The sequence below is a fragment of the Saccopteryx bilineata genome, chromosome 2, assembly GCF_036850765.1.
Source record: "Saccopteryx bilineata isolate mSacBil1 chromosome 2, mSacBil1_pri_phased_curated, whole genome shotgun sequence".
Lineage (NCBI taxonomy): Eukaryota > Metazoa > Chordata > Mammalia > Chiroptera > Emballonuridae > Saccopteryx > Saccopteryx bilineata.
Genome location: NC_089491.1, coordinates 177,450,775 through 177,468,276, shown reverse-complemented (window position 1 = coordinate 177,468,276; position 17,502 = coordinate 177,450,775).

The following is a 17,502-nucleotide window of genomic DNA, read 5'->3' as shown; positions in this document are numbered from 1 at the left end:
AGGGGCAGAGTCAGAGGCCTTTTCATGGCCTGTGACCAGAGTCTTGGTGTGGTACCTGCACCCTGAACAGTGGCGCATGGGGAGTGCACAAAAGTGAACTTCCCTACACCCAAACTTCTCCGGGCGGGCGGGGTGCCTCACCCAGCCATATAAGCTAACAGCCCCGGGAAGGAAAAAAAATACAAAAGCATTGGGAGGAGGGGCGCGCAAGCAGCTTGCAGTCTGACTCGGGAACATATCTGTGGAACCAATCGCTGAAATTAGCTTAACCCACAGTCCGCTCACCTCCCAACTGACCTATGCGGTTCTAACTGACAAGATCTCTCTCAGTTCAGCATCCAAGAAAAGAGGCATAATATTGTTTAGTGCCTCTTGCTAAAGGGGTGGGGGCAACTTCTGATTGGCAGAGCTTTCATACTCAGGGCTATATGTTAAAAAGAGGTATTTGGCAGCTTGTAAGGCCTCCTGTTTTGCAAATAGTGAGTAGGGCATCTTCTACCCAGCCAAAATAGGTTACAAAGTGCAAAAAGCCTGGGGAGAGTGGTCCCACAGAGTGCTGAGGCATACTGGACATGCCTGGAGGCACATAGAAAGAACCCTGATAGCAATTGGCTCACAGCCCTGCCTTATTATGCTGGCGGCCTTACCCAGAGCCCTGTATTGAGTGGGGATAGAGTGGGGATTTGCCAGCTCTTTTGAGCCTCTTACTCCCCAGGCAGAGGCAGCGGCAGCCTCATAGCTGGATCATCAGGCTGCTAATTCAGGAAGGAGAGACTAGGAGAGAGGATCCGGGAAAACAAACTCTCTCATTGTCAGAGCCTACAAATGCTAACAAGCCTCAACTGCCAATGAAACTGAAGCCTAATATATGACATCGCCATAGAAACTTATCAACTGCAACTTTCTACCTAAGTGTGCCACAGGGGCAGAGCCTGGGGTACAGAGTCATTGACCAGGAAAAAGGAGAGGAAAGAAAAAGAAAAAAGATAGCCTCTCAAAATCAAAAAAAATCCACAGACTTTATGACCTTTTCCATTTTTTTGTTTGTTTTTTTCATCTTCTTGTCTTATTTTCTTCTTCTTCCACTTTGGTCGTTTTATTCTCCACCCATCTTATTCTTTCCTCTTCTTGAACTACACTACCTATAAGTGCTACATTTACCATTTTTTTTCTTCCTTCTTTCTTTCTCTCTATAAGGGTTGCACTCCAAAACCCTTAACTCTTTCTCTCTCTCTTTTTGTTCTTTTTTTTTTTGTCTTTTCATTTTTTCCTCTTTCTTTTTTTCTCCCTCTATATTAGTTTCTTTCTTTCTCTTTTGCTTTTCCTCTCATTCAATCCTCAATCATGAACAAATTATTTTATTTGGAACTCAAATTTTTTCTTTGTGGCACTTTGAGTGCTTTTTACTTGGCTTTTTAACTCATTAGAATTTCTCCCAACCCTGGCTCTCCATTCTATCTAGTTTTAGCTCCACTTAATACAATAGTAATTTTTTTATTTTTTTCCTTTTTCCTGTTTCCCTCTTATCCCTATCATTATATCTCTTAGTCAACCATCACTTAAAAGCAAATCATCTTATTCTTGACCCAAATTTTTTCCTTTTTTGTATTTTGTGGGTCCCTACCTCCTTTTTTTCCCCTTTATCACTTATCCTCAACTCAGGCCCTCTGTTATAGGTAGTTTTTGTTCCATTTAGCACAATATAATTCACAGTTCATCACAATTTTTTCTCAAGGAAGAGGGGAGAGGAGAGGAGAAAAAAAGGGAAATAATAAATGTTCTCTTTTTTCCATTTTTTTTTACTTTTTATTCTTTATTAATTCTCATTAGTACTATCAACAAAACCATCCCAGGATGCCATTAAGGAAAAGGAAATTGAACATCATGGATACAAAAGACAGAGAGGTAGCACAGATAAATGAGGAAAAATCTATGAAGAAAAAATTTAATATATTGGAAATCTTGGAGCTAAACGACAGAGAATTTAAAATATAAATACTAAAAATACTCAGAGATATACAAGAAAACACAGAAAGGCAATATAGGGAGATCAGAAAACAACTCAATGAACACAAAGAATATATTACCAAGGAATTTGAAACTATAAAAACAAATCAAACAGAGATGACGAACTCAATTTACGAACTGAAAAATGAGATAACAAGCTTAGTTAATAGAACAGGCTAGATAGAAGGTAGGATTAGTGAAATAGAAGACAAGCAACTTGAGGCACAACAGAGAGAGAAGAAAGAGACTCAAAAATTAAAAAAAAATGAGAAAGCCCTACAGGAATTGTCTGACTCCATCAAAAAGAATAACATAAGAATAATAGGTATATCAGAGGGAGAAGAGAGAGAAAATGGAAAGGAGAACATATTCAAACAAATAATAGATGAGAACTTCCCAAGCCTGTGGAAAGAACTAAAGCCTCAAATTCAAGAAGCAAAAAGAACTCCAAGTTTTCTTAACCCCAACAAACCTACTCCAAGGCACATCATAATGAAATTGGCACAAACCAACGACAAAGAAAAAATTGTCAAGGCAGCCAGGGAAAAGAAGAATACAACATATAAAAAATGGTCTATTAGATTATCATTGAATTTCTCAACAGAAACTCTACAAGCTAGTCTAGAGTGGACCCCAATATTTAAAGTCCTAAAAGAGAAGAACTTTTAACCAAGAATACTATACCCATCAAAGCTATCTTTCAAATACGAAGAAGAAATAAAAACATTCACAGATACTGAAAAGATGAGGAAATTTATCAGCAGAAAACCCCCACTCCAGGAATTACTAAAGGGGGTTTTCCAACCAGATACAAAGAACAAGACAAAACCACAAGTAAAAGCTCCACCAAGAGCACAATAAAATGAAATTTAAACTGTGACAACAAAAACAAAAAAGAAGGGGGGAGAGGACGGAGATTAACAGTAGCAAAGGACAATGGAGTGCAGAAGCACTCATAAGATAGTGTACTACAATGAACATGGTAGGTACCTTTTCCATTACTTAATGGTAACCACCCTTGAAAAAACCACCTCAGAAGCACATGACTTAAAATAGATAGCAACAGAGGAAAGAAGTATGGAATACAACCAAATAAAAACAAAGGATACAAAAACAAGAGAAGAATCAAACAAGATACAAAACTAACAGAAAGCAATTTATAAAATGGCAATAGAAAACCCACAAGTGTCAATACTTACACTAAATGTAAATGGATTAAACTCATCAATAAAAACACACAGGGTAGCAGAGTGGATTAAAAAAGAAAATTCAACTGTGTGCTGCCTACAAGAAACACATCTAAGCAACAAGGATAAAAACAAATTCAAAGTGAAAGGCTGGAAAACAATACTCCAAGCAAATAACATCCAAAAAAAAGCAGGTGTAGCAATACTCATATCTCATAATGCTAACTACAAGACAGCAAAAGTACTCAGAGACAAAAATGGTCATTTCATAATGATTAAGGGGACACTGAATCAAGAAAACATAACAATTCTTAATATATATGCATCAATCCAAGGAACATCAAAATATATAAGACAGCTACTTATTGACCTTAAAACAAAAACTGACAAAAATACAATCATACGTGGAGACCTCATTACACTGCTGATGGGCCCTGGCTGGTTGGCTCAGTGGTAGAGTGTCAGCCTGGTGTGCAGGAGTCCCGGATTCGATTCCCGGCCAGGGCACACAGGAGAAGCGCCCATCTGCTTCTCCACCCCTCCCCATCTCCTTTCTCTCTTCCCCTCCCACAGCCAAGGCTCCATTGGAGCAAAGTGAGCCCTGGCACTGAGGATGGCTTATGGCCTCTGCCTCAGGCGCTAGAATAGCTCTGGTCGCAACATGGCGACACCCAGGATGGGCATAGTATCGTCCCCTGGTAGGCATGCCAGGAGAATCCTGGTCGGACGCATGTGGGAGTCTGTCTGACTGCCTCCCTATGCTTCTCACTTCAGGAAAATACAAAAAAAATACTTAAAATACACTGCTGGCGGCTCTAGATCATTCATCCAAACAGAAAATCAATAAAGATATATTGTCCTTAAACAAAACACTAGAGCACCTGGATATGATAGACATCAACAGGACATTTCATCCCAAAGTGACAGAGTATACATTTTTCTCTAGTGTACATGCAACAATCTCAAGAATTGACCATATGTTGGGCCAAAACAATAACATCAGCAAATTCAGAAAAATTGAAATTGTACCAAGCATATTTTCTGATCATAAAGCCTTGAAACGAGAATTCAACTGCAAAAAAGAGGAAAAAAACCCACAAAAATGTGGAAACTAAACAACATACTTTTAAAAAAATGAATGGGTCAAAGAAGAAATAAGCGCAGAGATCAAAAGATATATACAGACCAATGACAATACGACATATCAGAATCTCAGGGGTGCAGCAAAAGCAGTAATAAGAGGGAAGTTCATATCACTTCAGGCCTATATGAACAAACAAGAGAGACCCCAAGTAAACCACTTAATTTCACACCTTAAGGAACTAGAAAAAGGAGAACAAAGACAACCCAAAACCAGCCAAAGAAAGGAGAAAATAGAAATAAATGAAATAGAGAACAGAAAAACTATAGAAAAAATTAATAGAATAAGGAGCTGGTTCCTTGAAAAGATCAACAAAACTGACAAATCCTTGGCAAGACTCACCAAGGAAAAAAAAGAAAGGACTTATATAAACAAAATCCAAAATGAAAGAGGAGAAATCACCACAGATATCATAGATATACAAAGAATTATTGTAGAATATTATGAAAAACTATATGCCACTAAATTCAACAATCTAGAAGAAATGGATAAATTCCTAGAACAATACAACCTTCCTAGACTGAGTCAAGAAGAAGCAGAAAGCCTAAACAGACCAATTAGCAGGGAAGAAATAGAAAAACTATTATAAACCTCCCCCAAAATAAAAGTCCAGGCCCAGACGGTTATACTAGTGAATTCTATCAAACATTCAAAGAAGACTTGGTTCCTATTCTACTCAAAGTCTTACAAAAAACTAAAGAAGAAGCAAGACTTCCAAACACATTTAATGAGGCCAACATAACCTTCATACCGAAACCTGGCAAGGACGGCATAAATAAAGAAAACTACAGACCAATATCTCTAATAAATACAGATGCTAAAATACTAAACAAAATACTAGCAAATCAAATACAACAACATATTAAAAAAATAATACATCATGATCAAGTGGGATTCATCCCAGAATCTCAAGGATGGTTCAACATACATAAAATGGTTAACGTAATACACCATATCAACAAAACAAAGAAAAAAACCATATGATTTTATCAAGAGATGCAGAAAAGGCATTCAATAAAATACAACACAAGCCTGACCAGGCAGTGGCGCAGTGGATAGAGTATCGAACTGGGATGTAGAGGACCCGGGTTCGAGATCCCAGCTTGAGTGCGGGCTCATCTGGTTTGAGGAAAAGCCCACCAGCTTGAACCGAAGGACGCTGGCTCCAGCAAGGGGTTACTCAGTCTACTGAAGGCCCGCGGTCAAGGCACATATGAGAAAGCAATCAATGAACAACTAAGGTGTTGCAACGTGCAATGAAAAACTAATAATTGATGCTTCTCATCTCTCTCCGTTCCTGTCTGTCTGTCCCTGTCTATCCCTCTCTCTGACTCACTCTCTGTCTCTGTAATAAATAAATAAAAATTAAAAAATAAATCTAGTCTTTAAAAAAAAAAATGCAACACAAATTTATGTTTAAGACACTCAACAAAATGGGTATAGAAGGAAAATATCTCAACATGATAAAGGCCATATATGATAAACCATCAGCTAACATCAGATTAAATGGCACAAAACTGAAGGCTTTCCCCCTTAAATCAGGAACACGACAGGATTGTCCACTCTCTCCACTCTTATTTAACGTCATGCTAGAAGTTCTAGCCAGAGCAATCAGACAATATAAAGAAATAAAAGGCATCCATATTGGAAAAGAAGAAGTAAAGGTATCACTTTTTGCAGATGATATGATCCTATACATCGAAAACACCAAAGACTCCACAAAAAGATTACTAGAAACATTAAGCCAATACAATAAGTCACAGGGTACAAAATTAATATACAAAAGTCCATAACCTTTCTATATGCCAACAATGAAACATTAGAAAATGAACTCAAAAAAATAATCCCCTTCATGATTGCAACAAAAAAAAATTAAATACCTAGGAATAAACATAACAAAGAATGTAAAGGACTTATATAACGAAAACTACAAAGCATTGTTAAGGGAAATCAAAAAAGATACAATGAGGCTCTGGCCAGTTGGCTCAGCGGTAGAGCATTGGCCTAGCGTGCGGAGGACCCAGGTTCAATTCCTGGCCAGGGCACATAGAAGAAGCGCCCATTTGCTTCTCCACCCCTCCGCCACGCCTTCCTCTGTCTCTCTCTTCCCCTCCCGCAGCCAAGGCTCCATTGGAGCAAAGATGGCCCAGGCACTGGGAATGGCTCTGTGGCCTCTGCCTCGGGCACTAGAGTGGCTCTGGTCACAACATGGCAATGCCCAGGATGGGCAGAGCATCGCCTCTTGGTGGGCAGAGCGTCGCCCCTGGTGGGCGTGCCGGGTGGATCCCGGTCGGGCGCATGCGGGAGTCTGTCTGACTGTCTCTCCCTGTTTCCAGCTTCAGAAAAATGCAAAAAAAAAAAAAAATACAATGAGGTGGAAAAATATTCCTTGTTCTTGGATAAGAAGAATAAATATAATCAAAATGGCCATATTACCCAAAACAATACACAAATTTAATGCAATTTCCATCAAAATTTCAATAACATTTTTTAAAGAAATGGAACAAAAAATCAGATTTATATGGAACTATAAAAAATCCCGAATAGCCAAAGCAATCCTAAAGAAAAAGAATGAAGCAAGGGGTATTACAATACCTGACTTCAAAATACAATATATTATAGAGCCACGACAATCAAAACAGCATGGTACTGGCAGAAAAATAGACACTCAGACCAATGGAACAAAATAGAAAGTCCAGAAATAAAACTACATATATATGGTCAAATGATTTTTGATAAAGGGGCCAACAACACACAATGGAGAAAAGAAAGCCTCTTCAACAAATGGTGCTGGGAAAACTGGAAAGCCACATGCAAAAGAATGAAACTTGACTACAGTTTGTCCCCTTGTACTAAAATTAATTCAAAATGGATCAAAGACCTAAATATAAGACCTGAAACAATAAAGTACATATTCAATAGAAGAAGACATAGGTACTAAACTCACGGACCTTGGTTTTAAAGAGCATTTTATGAATTTGACTCCAAATGCAAGGAAAGTGAAGGCAAAGATAAATGAATGGGACTACATCAGACTAAGAAGTTTTTGCTCAGCAAGAGAAACTGATAACAAAATAAACAGACAGCCAACTAAATGGGAAATGATATTTTCAAACAACAGCTCAGATAAGGGCCTAATATCCAAAATATACAAAGAACTCATAAAACTCAACAACAAACAATCAAACAAGCCAATAAAAAAATGGGAAGAGGACATGAACAGACACTTCTCTCAGGAAGAAATACAAATGGCCAACAGATATATGAAAAGATGCTCATCTTCATTAGTTATTAGAGAAATGCAAATCAAAACTGCAATGAGATACCACCTCACGCCTGTAAGATTAGCTATTATCAACATGACAGGTAATAGCAAATGTTGGAGCGGCTGTGGAGATAAAGTAACCCTCATTCACTGTTGGTGGGAATGTAAAGTAGTACAACCATTATGGAAGAAAGTATGCTGGTTCCTCAAAAAACTGCAAATAGAACTACCTTATGACCCAGCAATCCCTCTACTAGGTATATACCCCAAAAACTCAGAAACATTGATACGTAAAGATACATGTAGCCCCATGTTCATTGCAGCATTGTTCACAGTGGCCAAGACATGGAAACAACCAAAAAGCCCTTCAATAGATGACTGGATAAAGATGTGGCACATATTCAATATATACTATGGAATACTACTCAGCCATAAAAATGATGACATCGGATCATTTACAACAAAATGGTGGGATCTTGATAACATTATGCGGAGTGAAATAAGTAAATCAGAAAAAACTAAGAACTGCATGATTCCATACATAGGTGGGACATAAAAACGAGACTAAGAGACATGGACAAGAGTGTGGTGGTTAGGGGGGGAGGAGGGAGGGAGAGGGGAAGGGGAGGGGGAGGGGCACAAAGAAAACTAGATGGAAGGTGACGGAAGACAATCTGACTTTGGGTTATCGGTATGCAACATAATTGAATGACAAGATAACCTGGACATGTTTTCTTTGAACATATGTACCCTGATTTATTGATGTCTGCCCATTAAAATTAATAAAAAAAATTTAAAAATGAAATTCATATGATGAAAGTAAATTTAATATTGCAATTATTTGCTCATACTTAGAACACTCATTGGTTATCTTTACATAATAGTTTTGCAAATACTATAAATAAAAATTAGTGAATAGGCACTAATTAATTTTTTAGATAATAATGCACATGTACAACTCTGGCTAGTTAACTCAGATGGTTAGGAGCTTCATCTCAAAACAACAAGGTTGCAGGTTTGATCCCCAGTCAGGGCATACACAGGAAGCAACCAAAGAATGCATGACTGAGTGGAACAACAATAAATGCTTCTCTTTCCCCCTCCCTCCTTTCTTCTCTCTGTCTCTCTAAAAAAAATTAATAAAAAAAAAATTAAGCCCTGGCCAGATAGCTCGGTTGATTGGAGCATCGTCCCAGAGCACGGAAATTACCGGTTCGATTCCCAGTCAGGGTACATACAGGAGCAGCTCGATGTTCCTGTCTCTGTCTCCCTGTCTCTCTCAAAAATAATAATAATAATAATAGTAATAATAAAAATAATAGTTCACATGCACAAAATTCAAAAGGTTTAAAAATGTACTCAGTTAATAGTAACACTCCCTCCCTCTTCAGTATCCAGTTCACTATCCCTGGTGAAGATAAGTGTTTCCCCCTTTCCCTCTTCAATGCCCCACTGCTTTCACTTAGCAATATATCATAGAAATCAGTTCATACCAGGAGTATGTATATTTAAATAACACCTGCCAAATTACTCTTCCTAGAGATTATAGTCTAATTAAATGCCCTCACTAACAATGTATGATAGTGTATCATAATTTTTAATTTATTTTTTATTAAATTAGTTTCAGTTAAATGACATAATGATTATCTATTTGTCAACATTGTGAAATGACTGCAACAATTTAAGTCTAGTTAACATCTTCCATCTTATACAGTCACCAAAATATTTTCTCCTATGATGAGAATTTTTAAGGTTAACTGCTAGCAATTTTCAATATATAATATATCATGTAGCATTAAGTTTAGTCATTATGCTACACATTACAGCACCACAATTTATTTATAACTGGAAGTTTGTACCTTTTGACCCCTTTTACCCATTTTTCCCACCTCCCACTCCCCGACCTCTGGCAACCACCCATCTGTTCTGTGTATCTATGAGCTTGGTCTTTTGGAATTCGTTTTTGTTTTTGTTTTTTTAGATTACACATATAAGTGAAATCATACTGTATTTGTCTTTCTCTGTGTAACTTATTTCACTTTGCATAATGCCCACAAGAGCCATCCTCATTGTCACAATGGCAAGATTTCATTCTTTTTATGGTTGAATAATATTCCATTGTATATGTAAATATACCACATTTTTTTTATTCACTCATTTGTCTGCGGACACTTTTGTTATTTCCTTGTCTTGGCTATTTTAAGTAATGCTGCAATAGCCATGTGGTGCATATATCTTCTCAAGTTAGTGTTTTCATTTTCTTTGGATAAATATTTTTAATTTTCATAGTGGCTGCACCAGTTAACATTTTTACCAAAAGAGCTCAAGAGTTTCCTTTTCTCCATATCCTCACCAATACTTTTTATCTCTTGTCTTTTTGATAATAGCTTTTCTAACAGGTGTGAGGTGATAAGTCATTGTGCTTTGATTTGCATTTCCCTGTTAATTAGTGAGGTTGAGCATCTTTTTGTATACCTGTTGGCTATCTGCATGTCTTCTTTGGAAAAATGTCTATTGAGAAAAATATTCATTGATTTGTTTTTATTATTGAGTTGTATGAGTTCTTTATATTTTTTAAATATTAAGCCTTTATGAGATATATGATTTACAAATACTTTCTCTCATTCTCATTCTCATTTTATTGATGATTTCTTTTGCTGGGCAGATGTTTAGTTTCATCTTTTTCATATTTTTTATACTGGTAAATTTTACAGGTGAAGCAGTATGTCATAGTTTACATATCTGTTATTATGAGTAAGGTCATATAAATTTTACGCTTAAGAGGCACCCATTTGTATTTTCTACCATGTCATTTGCTCATTTTTCTGTTCTTTTATGTAGATGTAAAAAATTTATTGACATGATTTTATTATAAAATAGCATGTTATTTCATGATTTATTGTTGAAAATATTCTTTCATTTAACTATGTTTTTGAAGATTTAAAAATATACCATTAAGGGCCCTGGCCAGTTGGCTCAGTGGTAGAGCATCAGCCTGGCGTGCAGGAGTCCCGGGTTCGATTCCCAGCCAGGGCACACAGGAGAAACACCCATCTGCTTCTCCACCCCTCCCCCTCTCCTTTCTCTCTGTCTCTCTCTTCCCCTCCCACGGCCAAGGCTCCATTGGAGCAAAGTTGGCCCGGGTGCTCTCTGGCCTCTGCCTCAGGTGCTAGAATGGCTCTGGTTGCAACAGAGCAATGCCCCAGATGGGCAGAGCATCGCCCCCTGGTGGGCATGCCGGGTGGATCTCGGTCTGGCACATGCAGGAGTCTGTCTGACTGCCTCCCCGTTTCCAACTTCAGAAGAAAATAATAATAATAATAATAATAATAATAATATATACACCATTAAGTATATCAATATAATCTTTTATGGTTTTGTGCTTTTTGTGTTAGTTTAGGATTTTCAATTCTAAGATTATTTAAAAATCCTCCCATGGATGGCTCTGTGGCCTCTGCCTCAGGCGCTGGAGTGGCTCTGGTCGCAACATGGCGACGCCCAGGATGGGCAGAGCATCGCCCCCTGGTGGGCAGAGCGTCGCCCCTGGTGGGCGTGCTGGGTGGATCCCGGTCGGGCGCATGCGGGAGTCTGTCTGACTGTCTCTCCCCGTTTCCAGCTTCAGAAAAATGAAAAAAAAAAAAAAAAAAGAAAAAATAAATAAATAAATAAATAAAAATCCTCCCATGTTCTGGCATGTTTATGGCTTTCTTTTCTATTAACATCTTTGCTATCTCTGGAATTTATTTTGGTATAGGAATGAGTTAGGGATTTAACTTAATTTCTTCCAGATGTCCCTAGTTTTCCTCAAACCCTTTACAGAATATTTTATTCTTTCCCACTATGTTTACCTTTTTGATTTGAGACTCAGATCACATAGTTTCTCCTTTCCCTGAGAATTAGGTACATATTTCCTTGAGAACCAGGCAGTTTGTTTAACATACCCGTTTCCATAGACCTTCTCCCACCACCCCTAACCCATCATGAGGCCTTCACATAAAGGGCCTCTGTTGTAGTAATATAAGGTTATAGTAATTAAATATATAAAAATATAGAAGATATATAAAATCAATTAAAATAATATTAAAATAATTATTAAAATTAAATAAAAGTTATACCATTTGGATTAACATAGTGGCTTAGTGCCATAACTCTGTAATGTGATAAACAGACTCTGACTTACAAGCAGGGCCCAGTTAGTATGTATGTAAAGTTAAACCTAGATAAGAAGTAGCTTGTTGTTATTTACATTAACTTTGTAAACTGACGTAAATAAGAACATCTTAAAAAGTGGTTTGATGTAAACATTTCAGTAGATTGACATAGAGGGGATTCCCTGCAAGGAACTCTCAAAAAGGTGGTTTGAGGTGATAATCCTGTAGATTGACACCTGTTAGAAGGCATTGGCCAGAAAAGGTACTAAAGATACTACCTGATGCAGTAGTCGCCCAGACTCCAACGTTGATGTGGACTGTCTCCACATTGCTCTGAGCTCTGACCAAAGCCAGCTGAGAGGAGCATGCTGGGGCCCCCTTAAGCTGTATCCAGGCACCCCAAAAGGATTTTTGGGTAATAAATTGCCTGTGTTATTATTGCAACCTATTTGTGTGTTGGTCATGTCTTTCCTCCAGTGGCACTTAACAGTAGCATCCTCATAGCCGCCTCAAGAGTAGTCTTGACATGGACAAGAGTGTGGTGGTTACCAAGGGTGGGGGGGGAGGGAGGACATGGTAGGGAGGGAGGGAGAGAGTTAGGGGGAGGGGGAGGGGCACAGAGAACTAGATAGAGGGTGACGGAGGACAATCTGACTTTGGGCGAGGGGTTTGCAACATAATTTGATGACAAAATAACCTAGACATGTTTTCTTTGAATATATGTACCCTGATTTATTAATGTCATCCCATTACCATTAATAAAAATTTATTAAAAAAAAAAAAAAGAGTAGTCTTGAAGACACTGCCAGCCCTGCTGATAATAAGCAGGAGTGTCCCACTGCACGGGGAAGTCAAATCAGGGAAACCTGATCGACGTAGAGCTTGGGCTGTACTGGGACAGTCTCCTCTTGTCTGGAGGTCTCCTTTCCCAGCCCCATAACTTGCTACCTCTCTTCATACTTCAGGTCTCAGTTTAAATGTCACTCTCTCTAGGTTAGGTGCCATGTACTTCCTCTTTGGTGCAGCTGTTCCCACAATGACAAAGATTGAATCTATGTTGGTCACTTCAGGATCCCTAGTGCCTACATTAATATATAATGAACAGTGAGTGCTTGATAAATATGTGAATGAATGCAATGTCTATTTGTCTTTCAGACTGATTCTCCTCCTCATGCTGTGGTTGAGACTATGAGGGGGAGCTGTGGTTCCCCCAGTGAACCCTGAGTCAGGGAACTCTTAGAGCCCCTCAGGGCCTCCAAAGCAATGCTCTGCCCCTATGGGGTCTCTGCTCCATTGCTCAGCAACTGAATACCAATTTTTTTAAAGTTTTTATGGGAGTCAGCATTGTCAACTCAAAATGTCGCATGTCAAGACTGTCATAACCCAAGGACCCCCTGTATTCTACAGTAAATAGAATATCCTGGGTGACATCAGAGAAATGGCGCCATAAGGAGTGATACTGATAAATCTCCCCAAAAATTCAACAAGATCTTCAACAAGAGACAGAAAAATCTATCCTTAGAGCCTCCAGAAGTCCCACACTAAACGCAAAGGTATGATCGAGCGAAAAATTGACCAAATATATAATCAACCCTGAAGGAAATAAGGAAAAAGAAACACTCCACCTTCCTCACTAACCTAAATAAGGGCTGCTTTCACTGGGAACTGAGAGTATAGGAACTGAGGCAAGCATAGGGTGTGAATAGAACCAGACTGCAGCACAAACATCCGAACCAGGCTGTGGCATGGACATCCAAGCTGAGGAAAAACTGCGCTTGTGGCAACCCAGTCAACACAAGCTAACGCTCGCACAAAATTCAGACAAAGACAGGCACTTGGGACAGCCATCCTCCCCGATCTGGTCGGTGCGCAGATAGTGGGTGAGAGATCCCTCCTAGAGCCCCGGGAGTGGGCGCCTGTGTTACCAGACAGAGGGGCAGAGTCAGAAGCCTTTGTGTGGGCCAAAACCGTAGTCTTCAGGTCACCCCTGCGCCCCAAAAAGCAGCGCACGAGGAGGGAGCAGGAGCAAAATTCCCTATACTCGAACTTTTCCATGCGGGCAGGGTGCCTCACCAGGAGAGAAAAGAAAAAGCAAGAAGATAACCTCTCAAAATCAAGAATAATCCACAGACTTTATAACCTATCCCATTTTATTATATTTGTTTGTTTGTTTCTCTTATCTTCTTGTCTTGATTATTTTTTTCCTCTTCCAATTTGGTCCTTTAATTATCTGCCGGTCTTACTCTCTTCTCTCCTTGAACTACACTACCCATAAGTGTTACATCTCCCATTATCTTTTCTTTCTTCTTCCTTTCTCTCTATGAGGGTTGCACTCCAAAACCCTTAACTCTCTCTCTCTCTCTCCTTTTATTCTTTTTTCTTCTTTTTGTGTTTTCCTCTTTCATTTTTTTCACCCTCTATATTAGTTTCTTCTTTTCTCCTTTACTTATCCTCTCATTCAATCCTCAATCACGAACAAATTATTTTATCTGGGACTCAAATTTTTCTTTGTGGCACTTTGGGGGGTTTTACTTTGCTTTTTTAACTCACTAGCAGTGCTCCCAACCCTGGCTCTCCATTTTATCTAGTTCTTGTTCCACTAAATACAATAGTAATTTTTAATTGTTTTCCCCTTTTCTCTATTTCCCTCTTATTCCTCTCATCATATCTCTTAGTCAACCATCACCTAAAAGCAAATCATCTTATTCTTGACCCAAATTTTTTTCTTTTTTGCATTTTGTGGGTCCATACCCCCTTTTTGGCCCCTTTATCACTTTTCCCCAAATCAGGCCCTCCATTATAGGTAGTTTTTGTTCTATTTAGCACAATATAATTCACAGTTCACCACAAGATTTTCTCAAGAAGGAGGTGAGAGGAGAGGAGAGAAAAAAAAGGGGGAATAATAATTTTTTATTCTTTTTTATTTTATTTTTTTAACTTTTTATTCTTATTTTTACTTTTTGTTTATTTTTTAATTTTTATTAATTTTAATGGAGTGACATCAATAAGTCAGGGTACATATATTCAAAGAAAACATGTCCAGGTTATCTTGTCATTGAATTATATTGCATACCCATCACCCAAAGTCAGATTGTCCTCCATCACCTTCTATCTAGTATTCTTTGTGCCCCTCCCCCTCTTCCTCCTTCCCTCCCCCCTCCCCTCATAACCACCACACTCTTGTCCATGTCTCTTAGTCTCGTTTTTATGTCCCACCAATGTGTGGAATCCTGCAGTTCTTGATTTTTTCTGATTTACTTATTTCACTCCGTATAATGTTATCAGGATCCCACCATTTTGTTGTAAGTGATCTGATGTCATCATTTCTTATGGCTGAATAATATACCTTGGTGTATATGTGCCACATCTTCTTTATCCGGTCTTCTATTTTTTTTTTACAGTAATTAAAGCCTTTAAGCAAACTCTTGGCCAATACAGCAAGAATCCATAAAAGAGTAGTGTCCTTAACATGTTCACCAAGTCCAATTTGGCCCCAACACCATGCCAAATCCTTGATAAATGCAACCCAATCCCAATTCAGTCTGTTAGGAGCTGTCCCAAGAAGCAAGAGTTCAGAAAAAGTCCACATCCAGAAAAAGTCCACATCCAGGAAAAGTCCGCATGGCACTGGAATTGTTACAATTCTATACTTCGCAGCTCACGTCCAAGTCCCAATGACCACTGCTTCTACCTGGTAATGATTCAGGTAGATTGGAAAAGCCATCTGCAGCATTGCGGAGATGGAGCTTCTGTTCTCCTCTGCCTGGAGAGATGAGACCAGGTTGCTTTTCCCTGGAGCTCTGTGACTGTGGCTTGGTAAAGAGAACCTTGGGATACACTAAGCTGGGTGGCAAAGGTAGAATCATAATAGAAGTTGGAAAAAGGGGGAAAGAGAGCAATAAATTAGGAGTAGATCCCAGCCTGAAATATGAGGGGGGCATTGAGGTAGGAGGAATACAGGAAACACTATATATTAAACAAAGTAGCAGAAAATGGGACTATCAACACCCACAACAGAGATCTTCGAGGGAAGAATAAAAAACCTGACTATTCAGGCAAGACATAGTTAAGTGGCCCTTGTGCAAATGAGATCAGTTTACCTGCATCTTGGAAGAAATACCCTAGGCTCGTCCACAGTGTCATAGATGGGGCCAACGGCCCTGGGCACCTTCAGCCTTCAGTGGCAAACCATAGCATTCTGGGCAAGGTTAGGTCATAGGTGGCTGGAGCAGGGCTGGAAGAGACTGAACCCTCCCTTAGAGGAGCAAGGGGGAAGCCTACATTCCAGTGTCCCTGTTTCTAACAGTAGAGGTATGTAAGTCTGGCAGGCTTTAGCTCAATGACCTTCCTTTCCGCTATTGAAGCAGGACCCAGATGGCATCCTATGAGACCCCTTTGGGGTGTTGGAGCCTTTAAGGGTGCATCCTAAAAGCTGGTAGTTCCCCTGATCTCTATTGGGCTTTTTGTGCCTCTTGGTATCTTAAAAGCCATGCTCAGAAGATCTTGCTGAGGAGTTTGAGGATCCCCATCCACCTATATAAATCTTTTCCAAGTATGGTGGTTCCTCAAAAAACTGAAAATAGAACTACCTTATGACCCAGCAATCCCTCTACTGGGTATATACCCCCAAACCTCAGAAACATTGATACGTGAAGACACATGTAGCCCCATGTGCATTGCAGCACTGTTCACAGTGGCCAAGACATGGAAACAACCAAAAAGCCCTTCAATAGAAGACTGGATAAAGAAGATGTGGCACATATACACTATGGAATACTACTCAGCCATAAGAAATGATGACATCAGATCATTTACAGCAAAATGGTGGGATCTTGATAACATTATAAGGAGTGAAATAAGTAAATCAGAAAAAAACAAGAACTACATGATTCCATACATTGGTGGAACATAAAAATGAGACTAAGAGACATGGACAAGAGTGTGGTGGTTACCAGGGGTGGGGGGAGGGAGGACATAGGAGGGAGGGAGGGAGAGAGTTATGGGAGGGGGAGGGGCACAGAGAACTAGATAGAGGGTGGCGGAGGACAATCTGACTTTGGGCGAGGGGTACGCAACATAATTTAATGACAAAATAACCTAGACATGTTTTCTTTGAATATATGTACCCTGATTTATTAATGTCATCCCATTACCATTAATAAAAATTTATTTAAAAAAAATCTTTTCCATATATCTGGAGCTATTTGGAAAAAGACAAAACAGTGTTATTAGCTGGATCAAATAAAGAAGGTAGTAGTTTGCAGGAGAAAAGTATTTGGCATCTCCTGTTCATCAGCATTCAAAAGAAATTTAAAAATTTTTAAGTAAAAAGCATGGTATGGTAACCCATAGGAGTTCCAGGACATGACTCCCCCCTTTTAAAATTTTTTTAATTGACCTTAGAATATTTGCTGAGTACACTTTAATAATACCTTGACTTTAAGGATTGTAAGAAATACACATAATTTGAAAGGTTTGACAAAATACAGTAAATGCTTTTTGCTCCATATGCAGGAGCATTGTCAGTTTAACCAGTTTAGGAAATCCAATAATAGAACAATGCATACAGACAATGAGCTATAACATGCTTAGCAGCCTCTCCTGTTCTGACAGAGGTTACTATAAATCCAGAATATGTATCCACTGTAACGTGGACATAGGACTGTTTGCCAAATGAAGGTATATGAGTAACATCCATTTGCCAAAGTTGTCCTGGTAGGGGTCCTTGAGAGTTAACTCCAAATGAAGGGA